This window comes from Nicotiana sylvestris, chromosome 9 (genome assembly GCF_000393655.2).
Source record: "Nicotiana sylvestris chromosome 9, ASM39365v2, whole genome shotgun sequence".
Lineage (NCBI taxonomy): Eukaryota > Viridiplantae > Streptophyta > Magnoliopsida > Solanales > Solanaceae > Nicotiana > Nicotiana sylvestris.
This window is the reverse complement of record NC_091065.1, coordinates 149,773,183-149,785,426: the sequence shown is the minus strand read 5'-3', so window position 1 is coordinate 149,785,426 and position 12,244 is coordinate 149,773,183.

Sequence of the window (12,244 nt, the reverse complement as noted above, 5' to 3'; positions counted from 1 at the left end):
AAAAGAGAACCATTAGAAGGCTCGCCGGTAGTTTCTTCTTGAGTGGAGAGGTCTTGTACAAGAGAACTCCAGATTTAAATCTTTTAAGGTGCGTAGATGCCCAAGAGGCTGGAAAAATCATGAACAAAGTGCATTCGAGAGTATGTGGGCCGCATATGAACGGATACTTCCTTGCAAAGAAAATCCTTTGGGTAGGTTAACACTAGATGACCATGGAAAAGAATTGCTTCAGCTTTGTCCGAAAATGTCATCAATGTCAGGTACACGGCGACCTCATTCATGCACTGCCTTCAGAATTGCATCCTATGTTAGCACTGTGGTCGTTCATTACTTGGGGTATGGATGTCATTGGGCCAATCGAGCCGAAAGCTTCAAATGGGCACAAATTCATCTTAGTTGCCATTAACTATTTCACAAAGTGGGTTGAAGCATTCACTTTCAAAGCCGTTACCAAGAAACCGGTGGTGAACTTTGTTCATTCCAACATTATCTGTCGCATTGGTATTCCTAAGACTATCATTACGGACAATGCTGCAAATTTGAACAGTCATGCGATAGGGCAGGTATGCGAACAATTTAAGATCACGCATCAGAATTCTACCCCTTATAGGCCCAAAGCTAATAGTATTTTTAAACAGCAAAAAAAATATCAAGAAGATCCTCAGGAAAATGATGCAAAATTTTAGACAATGGCATGAGAAGAGAAGTTGCCTTTTGCATTATTGGCATACCGCACAACCGTTCTCACATCAGTTGGGGAAACACCATATCTATTGGTTTATGGCACTGAAGCCGTAATTCCTGTAGAAGTTTAAATTCAATCTCTTCGAATAATCGTTGAAGCTATGATTGAGGACATTGAATGGGTCAAGACCCGTCTAGAATAGTTAACCATGATTGGCAAAAACGGATGGCTGCAATTTGCCATGGGCAGGTGTATCGATAAAGAATGTCCCGTGCCTACAACAAGAAAGTGCGGCCTAGAAACTTTGAAGTGGGGAAGCTTGTTCTAAGGCGTATTCTCCCGCATCATGAGGAAGCAAAAGAAAAGTTCTCTCCAAATTGGAAAGGTCCATACATTATAAGAAAACTGTTTCCAAATGGGGAAATGTACTTGGGAGACATTGAAGGAAATAACCCCGAAACTGTTGTCAATGCGGATGCGGTCAAACGGTATTATGTTTAACCCTTTTGCGGTACTAATATTCTCTGATTGTGATGACGAAGACTTTCATTCTCGCTAGCCAAACATTGTCAACCCTTTGCATCCCCTTTAAGCCGGTTACTTTTCTTTGATTACCCTTTTTGGAACTCGAAAATGCTGTTAAAAAAACAAAAAAATGAAGAAAGAAAAAGCAAAAAAAAAAAGAAAAATCAAAAACAAAGTTTCTTGAACTATGTTCGACTTGATTCCGAAAGCATACGTAGGCAGCATCTCTCTGGGGTTCAATCACACTAAAATAAAAATCCACATTTCCCCAAAGTTAAAACAGGGGCAGAAGTAACAATGATCCGGCAATAGTTTTTGCTTGAAAGGTTCCAAAGTTGTAATTCAATCCAAATTATTTTTACCCCAAATCCTATTCAAGTTCTTCCGATCAATCGGTAAAGAAGTACAAAATTGGAGCATATGGTTATTTGGATATGATACAATCAAATGAGAGAAATAAAATGATTGAGTCTTATTGGTAAAAACCCACATGTGCACTATAGGGCGATGGTAAGCAGAGAAATTGAAAATGAGAGTATTGTTAGTGAAAACTCGCAAAGATCACTATAAGGCGACAGTGAGAAGAGAAATCAGAGAGGATAGCTTGTGAAAACCCGCAAAGGGCGCCACTGATCGAAAAGGGGATCAGCACAACCATTGGTATTGATAGAGTCCTGGCAAGGTTTCTCAGGTTTTGAGGTATGAGTTATGATGGGTTTATGAGAGTTGGACGGTTTACACAGATCGGGTATCCAGTCCAAGAGGCATGTCATATTCATTAAAACCCGCATGTACTCCAGATAAATCCTTTTTTCCTTTCCCCAAAAGGGACACCTCTCGTTTTAAATCCATTATTCTATCTATTGTTTTTTTTCTTTGAATACCTTTCGGCCTAATTCTGTTCCAAATTAAAACAAAGAAAAGATGGCAAGATTGGTTTACAGGGTTTTGTTTGACAAAAAGCCAATATTCAGAAAGGCACCTAGCCTCAGCAAGTGCATCAAGTCGATCTTGACTATCCATGATGGCCAATTCTTTGGAGTCAAAAACTCGTGAAAAGAAAGAAAATCAAAGTCAAATGCCCATAAAGGCAAAATAAGGTGGAAAAAGGCGAAGTCCCACACAAGTTAACGATCATGTGAATGTTTGGGAAAAGTCAAGATCCCCGAGGTTTAGGTATGAAACCAATTCCCAGAAAGCAAGCAAGCAATGGAGATCATTGTTGAAAGAGCCGGACCGAGATCAAGTAATTGAAATGCTCAAGGCCACAAAACCAACCACCGTTTCAAGCTGAAAAATTATTCTTTGTTTGAAAAACAGGTGCAATTCAAAGCAACCTTGCAAGAAGTAGGTGTGATAAAAGCAAAATACGCAGAGACCGAAATGGTTATGTAGCAAAAGTCACACCAAAAGGGAAGCCCCCTCCAAATTCTTTATTCATTCTCATAAAAAAAAGTGAAATCCAAAGAAAGAAAAGAAGAAAAGTTTGAAGCCATGGTAGTATAGGGTCACCAACCCCTGACTGCATCTGTTCCAACATAGGGTCCCACTCCCTAGTTGATGTTAGCATAACTTGATGACTTTTCCAACATAGGGTCCCACTCCCTAGTTTGATGCCAGCATAACCTGATGACTAATCCAACATAGGGCCCCACTCCCTAGTTGATGCCATCAAACCGGATGACTATTCCAACATAGGGTCCCATTCTCTAGTTGATGTCAGCATAACCTGATGACTATTCCAATATAGGGTCCCACTCCCTAGTTAATGCCAGCATAACCTGACGACTATTCCAACATAGGGTCCCACTGCCTAGTTGATGCCAACATAACCTGATGACTATTCCAACATAGGTTTCCCACTCCCTAGTTGATGCCAGCATAACCTGATGACTATTCCAACATAGGGTCTCACTCCCTAAATGATGCCAACATAACCTAATGACTATTCCATCATAGGGTCCCACTCCCTAGTTGATGCCAGCATAACCTGATGATTTTTCCAATATAGGGTATCACTCCCTAGTTGATGCCAACATATGGTCTCCACTCCATAGTTGATGCTAGCATGACCTGATGCCAACATAGGGTCACCAGTCCCTAGTTAATGATTTTTCAACAATAGGGTCTCCAATCCCTAGTTGATTTTATTCTAAACTAAGGGTCAGTACTCCCTAATCACTTTTTCCCAAGGCTACACAATCCTAACTTTTATTGCTTTCAATGATGAAGTAGTATAGAGTTTTGTTACATATAACTCACGAAATTTTCTTAGTGAAATCTGGGGCAGAAAAATTTCGTTCGTTTCGTTTGTTTTGGTGTCTAAGTAGGTTATACATCGAGACATAGGGTTTGAGACGACCAAATATAGAATTCCCAATCCAGAATAAAAAAAAAGAGAAGAAACAAAAAGAAGTGATTCAAAGCGCAGAAGCGAAGAAATGATGTGGACTGCTCAAGACATGATTGACGTCACAAACTTTGCATGTTCCGCCTTGATCCGAAATGCTGAAGAAGAATGAACCAGCACTTGCAGCCAGCTAGCATCAAGATTCAGATCAGAGTCAGCATAAAGAACCAGCCATGACTCAAGATTAAGTTTCAGATGATTTATAGATAGAAATCTTGTAACTCATAGCTGATAGGTTTGGTTAGTTTAGTTTCTCATTTTGATTTTGGTGTAATATGGAGTTCAGCAAGCAGAAATAGTAGCAAGAGCAGCGAAATCACAGATTCTCGGTAGTCTCAGCTACCAAAACTTCTAGAACTACACTGACCTGATTCCTTTATAGCCAAGGATATGTAGGCAATCTGCGAAGCAAGGTTCGGTCAAAATTTTTCAAATGCTTCATAGGGAGTATCCAAACGGGCAAAAATCGCTCGTAATTGCTCATTTTATCTTTGCCCGAAAACTCTTCATGTTTTCGAGCAAAGAGGGGCAGTTGTGAGCACGTGATTTTTGCCCGACTAGAAATACTCTTACAAAAATTTAAAAATAGGTTTTCTAAATTATTTTAGCTTTATAAGATTTTCTTAGTTAATTGTTTGCATTTTTGTGCAAATTTAATATTTTTTAAAATCATAGAAAAATACCAAAAATATCAAATCATCATTACATGGTATTTTTAGGTTGTCATTGGGCTGATCTCGGACTGCAGGCTATACAGGAATAATCTCAGGGACTTGCTCAACATGCACTCGCTTCTCAGGAGTGCGGGCGGAGGGAGTCTGCGCTCCTCCCCCGGCCTGAGATGTAGCTGTAGCAAGGTAAAGCAACCCTTCTTGAGCCAAAGTGGTGTACATGCTCATGAACTATGCTAAAGTCTCCTGAAGTGCTGGAGTAGTAGTAGTAGTAGGCGTATCAGGTGCCTGGGCTCCGGTTGGATCTGCTGGTGGTACCTCGGTGGCAGCTTGCGCAGGTGCTCTAGCTGCACCGCGTGCACGTCCTCAGCCTCTATCCCGGCCCCCGGCCTCTAACGGCTGCAGTAGGGGGAGTGGGTGCCTGATCATCTCGGGTAGCGCGTGTCCTCACCATCTATGAGAGAATAGAAGACAGAAGTTTAGAATTGTGATGTCAAAATATCGCACGACAAGGAAATCAAATGAAGTGGAATTTTCCTAATAGTTACATAGCCTCTCGTAGATAAGTACAGACGTCCCCGTATCGATCAGTAAGACTCTAATACACCGGCTTGTGATCCATGACTCCGATGAACCTAGAGCTCTGATACCAACTAGTCACGACCCCGGTTCGCCCACCATGAACCATCGTGTCGGCACCTAGTCCCTACGACTAGGTAAGCCTAAATTTCGGAAAATAAACCAATTTGCGGAAGTAAAACAATTTAAAACAGAATTAGAGTAATAAGATAGTGTTTAAAAGTGTCGCTTGGCATATACAATATTTAACTCTCAGAAACAAATACATATATCCAAGACCCGAAAACCCATGAATCACAAACTAATGATAACTACATAGTGCTCTAACTCCAGAATAGTCTAAAACAAAATAAATACAGAAGGGTGGTAACTATAAGAGAGAGTGGAGAGAGACTCCTCTGTCTGTGGATGCAGCAAATATACCTCGAAGTCTCCAAACGGTCGCCTAGCCTCAAGGATGGTAAGTTTGAGTCAAGGTACCGGGATTTGCACATGAAAAATATGCGCAGAAAGGGCATGAGTACACCACAACAGTACTCAGTAAGTGCCAAGCCTAACCTCGGTCGGGTAGTGACGAGGAAGGTCAGGGCCCTACTGAGGTTAAATAAAATATAAAGTTCAACAATGTAGAATAGAACAATATAAATAAGTACAAAAATAAAAGTAACACAAGATATAAAGGGCAACAACAACTATTACAGAGACAAGGTAAACACAGAAAGAAATATGGTTCAGCACCAAAGTAACAATCGGGGATCTCCCAGGATGCCGTCCTGTAGTCCTAAATATACATATCCAATGGATCTCCTGGGATCTCGTCCCGTAGTCCAACTCATAGTGCACGGGGATCTTCCGGAATCTCATTCCATAGTCCCAAATGTAAATACCCAGTACTGGGGGAATCTACCGGGTGCATTCTCGTAGTTCCACATAAATGTGCAGGGGGGTCTACCGGAATCCCACATCCGTAGTCCCAAAATAAACAGCCAAGGGAGAGCTACGGGAATCCCGCATCCGTAGTCCCATTGTAAATACCCAGCAACAACAGGAAAAATATTCAGAAATGGCAAATTTCATATTAAGGCAAACAAGTAATTCTAGCCTAGCATGCTGCACAGAATTCAGGTAAGGCAGTTTGAGCAAGTAAACCAATTAAGTCACTTAGACATGCTTTCCTAAGCTAACAATAGGCTTAATAGTGCAAGTAATAAAAACAGGAAAGGAAACATACTAGTAATTACTTAATGAAAGACGGATTTCCAACAATTAGCGCAAGTATGCACTCATCACCTCACGTACAAGGCATTTCAATTACCAAATATACGAAATCCTAAGGGGAAGGTCCCCCACACAAGGTTAGGCAAGCCACTTACCTCGAACCGGCTCAATAATCAACCCGAAACCACGCTCTTGCCATGAGTACTCGACTCCAAATGGCCCAAATCTATTCAATTCATTTTCATAATGTAAATAACACTTCATGTAACTAATTCTACAAAGAAATTCTAAGCTAGTACACAAAATTAGGTAAAATGACCAAAATGCCCCTCGGTCCCACGTCTCCGAATCGGGTAAAATTTATATTTTCAAAATCCTTATACTCTCACGAGTTCATACATACCAAAATTATCTAAATCTAAGGTCAAATTACCAATAAAAAATTTAAATTTTAGGTCTAAGAACTTTCTTCCAACTTTTCCCTAATTTTCATCTCCAATCCAAAATTAAATGATGAAACTAACTATAGATTGATGGAATATAACTAAAAAGGGTTAAAGAATTGTTACCCACTGATTTACTCTCAAAATCGCCCTCTCCCAAGCTCCAAATCGAATTTCCAACTTTTGAAACTATACACTTAAAATTTCATATTTCTGCCTAGTTGTTACCGCATCTGCGGTCCCAGGACCGCTTTTTCGGTCCCGCTTCTGCGGAGCCAAGATCGCATCTACGACTTCTCACTTAAAGGATAGATTCTGCACCTGCGATTACCCATTCGTAGATGCAGTGCCGCTTCTACAGTAAGGCTCCCGCATCTACGGAACCTGCTGATCTTCCCCAATTTCGCTTCTGCGGTTGGTCCGCCGCTTCTGCGGCTTCGCACCTGCGGTCCCACACTCATAGGTGAGGTTATGATGGAAGAACAACTGAAGCTTCAACTCCAACTCCAAAAATCTTTCCGTCAACCATCCAAAATTATCCCGAGGCCCCCGGGACCTCAATCAAACCTACCAACATATTGCATAACTTCATTCAAACTTTTTCCAACCTTCGGAACGCTCGAAAGAACATCAAAACACCTATTTTTCATCAGATTCAAGCCTGAGAATTCCAAAAACTCAAAAAATACGTTTTCGATCAAAAGGTCTATCAAACCTCATCCGAATGACATGAAATTTTATGCACACGTCATATTAAAAACTACGGAGCTACTCCAACTTCCGAAATTCCATTCCGACCCTCGGATCAAAATCTCACTATCGAACTAGAAACTTCAAAAATTCAACTTTCGGCATTTCAAGCTTATATTAGCTACGGACCTCCAAAACACAATCCAAAGGAGCTAACGGAACTATCAGATTTCCATTTTGAGGTCGTCTTCACGTGTTCCGACTACGGTCAACTTTCCAACACTTAAGCTCTCATTTAGGGACTAAGTGTCCCAAAACTCTACGAAACTCAAAACCCAACATCCCGACCAATCAAAATAGCAGAAATAAACTCAGGGAAAGCAGTTAATAGGGGATCGGGGCGTAAATTCTTAAAACATCCGGCCGGGTCGTCACATCCTCCTACACTTAAAAATTCGTTCATCCTCGAACGAGCATAGAGACATACCTGAAGTAGTGAAAAGATGAGGGTAACAGCTGTGCATATCCTGCTCGGTCTCCCAAGTCGCCCAATATCTCGAAAGGGCCAATAAACCTCGGACTCAACTTTCTCTTCTTCCCAAATCTCATAACGCTCTTCATAGGCGAAACCCGAAGCAGAACCTGCTCTCCAACCATATAGGAAACATCATGAACCTTCCGATCTGCGTAACTCTTCTATCTCGACAAGGTTGTGCAGAGTCTATCCTGAATCACCTTAACCTTCTCCAAAGCATCCTAAACTAAGTCTGTGCCCAATAATCTGGCCTCACCGGGCTCAAACCAACACACCGGGGATCTACACTGTGTACCATATAAAGCCTCATACGGTGCCATCTGAATGCTGGACTGATAGTTGTTGTTGTAAGCAAACTCCGCAAATGGAAAGAACTGATCCCAAGACCCTTCAAACTCAATCACGCATGCACAAAGCATATCCTCAAGAATCTGAATAGTGCGCTCGAACTGTCCGTCCGTCTGCGGATGAATTACTGTACTCAACTCCACCCAAGTACCCAACTCATGCTGAACGGCTCTTCAAAACCGTAATGTGAACTAAGTACCTCTATCTGAACTGATGGAAACCAGAATACCATGCAGACGAACAATCTCCGGGATATAGATTTCCGCCAATCGCTCCGAGAAATAAGTAGTACACACATGAATAACGTGAGCGGACTTGGTCAGCCGATCCACAATCAGCCAAATAGTATCGAACTTCCTCAAAGTACGTGGGAGCCCAACTACAAGGTCCATGGTGATCCGCTGCCACTTCCACTGCGGAATCTCTATTTGCTGAAGCAACCCACCTGGTCTCTGGTGCAAATACTTCACCTGCTGATAGTTGTGGCACCAAGCTACGAATCCAACTATATCTTTCTTCATCTGCCTCCACCAATAGTGCTGCCTCAAATCCTGATACATCTTCGCGACACCCGTATGAATGGTATACTGCGAGTTATGTGCCTCCTCCAGAATCAACTCCCGAAGCCCATCAACATTGGGTACACAAATCCGACCATACATCCTCAATACCTCATCATCACCAATAGTCACATCTCTCGCATCACCGTGCTGAACCTTGTCCTTGAGGACAAGCAAATGAGGGTCATCATGTTGTCGCTCCCTGATACGATCAAATAAGGAAGACCGAGAAACCACACAAGCTAGAACCTGACTAGGCTGCGAAAGATCCAATCTCACAAACTGGCTGGCTAAGGCCTGAACATCCATCACCATAGGCCTATCCGATGTTGGTAAATAAGACAAACTTCCCAAATACTCTGCTCGATGGCTCAAAGCATCAGCCACCATATTGGCCTTGCCTGGGTGATACAAAATAGTGATGTCATAATCCTTCAGCAACTTTAACCACCTCCTCTGGTGCAAATTTAGATCCTTTTGCTTGAACAAGTGTTGCAAGCTTCGATGGTCAGTATAAATCACACAAGGCATACCGTATAAATAATGGCGCCAGATCTTCAGGGCGTGAATAATGGCAGCTAACTCAAGGTCATGAAGATGGTAATTCTTCTCATGTATATTCAACTATCTGGATGCGTAGGCAATCGCCCTACCATTTTACATAAACACCGCTCCGAGGCCAATCCTCGAGGCATCATAATAGACCACATAAGACCCCAAACCTGTAGGCAATATCAAAATTGGGGTTGTGGTCAAAGCTATCTTGAGCTTCTTAAAGCTCGCCTCACACTCCTCCATCCACTGGAACGGAGCACCTTTCATAGGGGCTGCAATCGATGAAAACCCATCCAGAAAACGGCGGTAGTAACCGGCCAAGCCAAGGAAATTGTGGATCTATGTAGCTGAGGATAGTCTGGGCCAACTTTGTACGACCTCTATCTTCTTCAGATCCACTTGAATACCATCACTCGATACCGCGTGGCCTAGGAATGCCACTGAATCCAACTAAAACTCACATTTCGAGAACTTAGCATATAACTTCTTCACTCTCAGAGTCTGAAGCACAGTCCTCAGGTGCTGGTCATGATCTTCCGAACTCCGGGAATACAGTAGAATATCATCAATAAAGACAATGATGAACAAGTGAAGATACGGCCGGAACAGACTGTGCATCAAATGCATAAAGGCTGTTGGGGCATTGGTTAGCCCAAATGACATGACAAGGAACTCGTAATGACCATACTAAGTCCTAAAAGTAGTCTTCGGGATATCTGGCTCCCAAATCTTCAGTTGATGGTTACCTGAGCACAAATCGATCTTAGAAAACACTCATGCACCCTGAAGCTAGTCAAACAAATCATCAATACGAGGCAAATGATAATGGTTCTTCACTGTAACCTTGTTCAACTGGCAATAATCAATACACATACGCATAGAACCATCCTTTTTCCTCACAAACAAGACATGAGCTCCCCAAGGTGATACACTGGGCCAAATAAAACCCTTATCAAGCAATTCTTGTAATTGGTCTTTCAACTCCTTCAACTCAAGAGGAGCCATACGATATGGAGGAATAGAAATGGGCTGAGTGCCCGGCAACAAATCAATACCAAAATCAATATCTCTATCAGGCGGCACGCCTGGAAGGTTAGCTGGAAACACATCGGGAAAATCCCGTACTACTAGGACTGAATCAATTGAAGGGGTATCAATACTGACATCTCTCACATAAGCTAGATACGTGTCACAACCCTTCTTAACCAAACGTTGAGCTTTAAGGAAAGAAATAAAGCTACTGAAAGTTTGATCTTAAGTACCCCTCCACTCAACACGCGGTATACCTGGCATAACAAGCATCACGATTTTGGCGTGATAATCAAGAATAGCGTAATGGGGCGACAACCAGTCCACGCCCAAGATAATGTCAAAATCCATCATGCTGAGCAAGAATAAATCGGCTCTAGTCTCAAAACCACTAAGAGCAACCAAACACGACCGATAGATGCGGTCCAGAACAAGAGAATCTCCCACTGGAGTAGAAACTTAAATAGGGGAACTCAAAGAATCCCGAGATACACCCAAAATGCAGAGCAAAATAAGAAGACACATAAGAATAAGTGGATCTTGGATCGAATAGTACCAATGCATCTCTATGACAAACTAGTATAATACCTATGATGATAGAATCGGAGGCAACATCCTCGGTACGAGCAGGAAGGGCATAGTATCTGGCCTGGCCTCCCCCTCTAGGGCGACCTCTACCTCCCTGACCTCCACCTCTAGCTAGCTGACCAGGTGTGGTAGCAACTGGAGCTATAACCATAGCCTGAGAACTTTGCGGGGTGACTCATATAACCCTACCATGATGACCTGCTGTTGGGGCACGGGTACCAGAGAAATGCCCCGACACTTGAGACCTCTTGGCCTCTCTCTCCTCTCACTCCCTAACATGCATACCATCAATCCTCCTAGCAATGCTCACCACCATCTAATAAGAAATATCAATATGCAACTCACAAGCCATGCTAGAACTGATGTTGGGAATAAGTCCCTCAATAAATCGGCGAACCCTCTCGCGAACAGTAGAAATCAAGGCTGGTGCATGCCTAGCCAAACTGGTGTAACGGACAACATACTCTAAGACAGTCATAGTACGCTGGCGCAAATGCTTAAACTCTGCGCGCCATGCATCCCTGAGGCTCTGAGGTACATACTCTTTTAGGAACAGATCTAAAAACTGAGTCCAAGTTAGCGAAGCAGCCTCATCCGGACTGTCTAACTCATAGGTGCGCCACCACTTATCGGCGGCTCCTCGAAGCTAAAAAGTAGTGAAGGAAACCCCGCTCGATCCTGATATACCCATGGTACGGAGAATGCCATAACTCTCATCTAGAAATCCCAAAGCATCCTCCAATGCTAGACCGCTGAAAATAGGAGGCTTGTACCTCTTGAAACTCTCAAGCATCAGCTCCTCCTTCTCGGAAGCCGCTACACTGTCCTCGGGCTGATCTCGAACTACAGGCTATACAGGAATAATCTCAGGGACCTGCTCAACATGAACTCGCTGCTCAAGAGTGTGGGCGGCGGGAGTTTGTGCTCCTCCCCTGGCCTGAGACGTAGCTGTAGTAAGGGGAATCAACCCTGTCTGAGCCAAAGTGGTGTACATGCTCATGAACTGTGCTAGAGTCTCCTGAAGTGTTGGAGTAGTAGTAGTAGTAGGCGTATCACGTGCTTGGGCTTTGGCTGGATCTGCTGGTGGTACCTCAGTGGCGGCTCGAGCAGGTGGTCTGGCTACACCGCGTGCGCATCTTCGGCCTCTACCCCAGCCCCGGCCTCTCGGGTAGCGCGTGTCCTCACCATCCATGAGAGAATAAAAGACAGAAATTTAGAATTGTGATGTCAAAATATCGCACGACAAGGAAATCAAATAAAGTGGAATTTTTCTAACAGTTACATAGCCTCTCGTAAGTAAGTACAGACGTCTCCGTACCGATCAGCGAGACTCTAATAAACCGGCTTGTGATCCATGACTCCTATAAACCTAGAGCTCTGATACCAACTTGTCACGACCCCGGTTCGC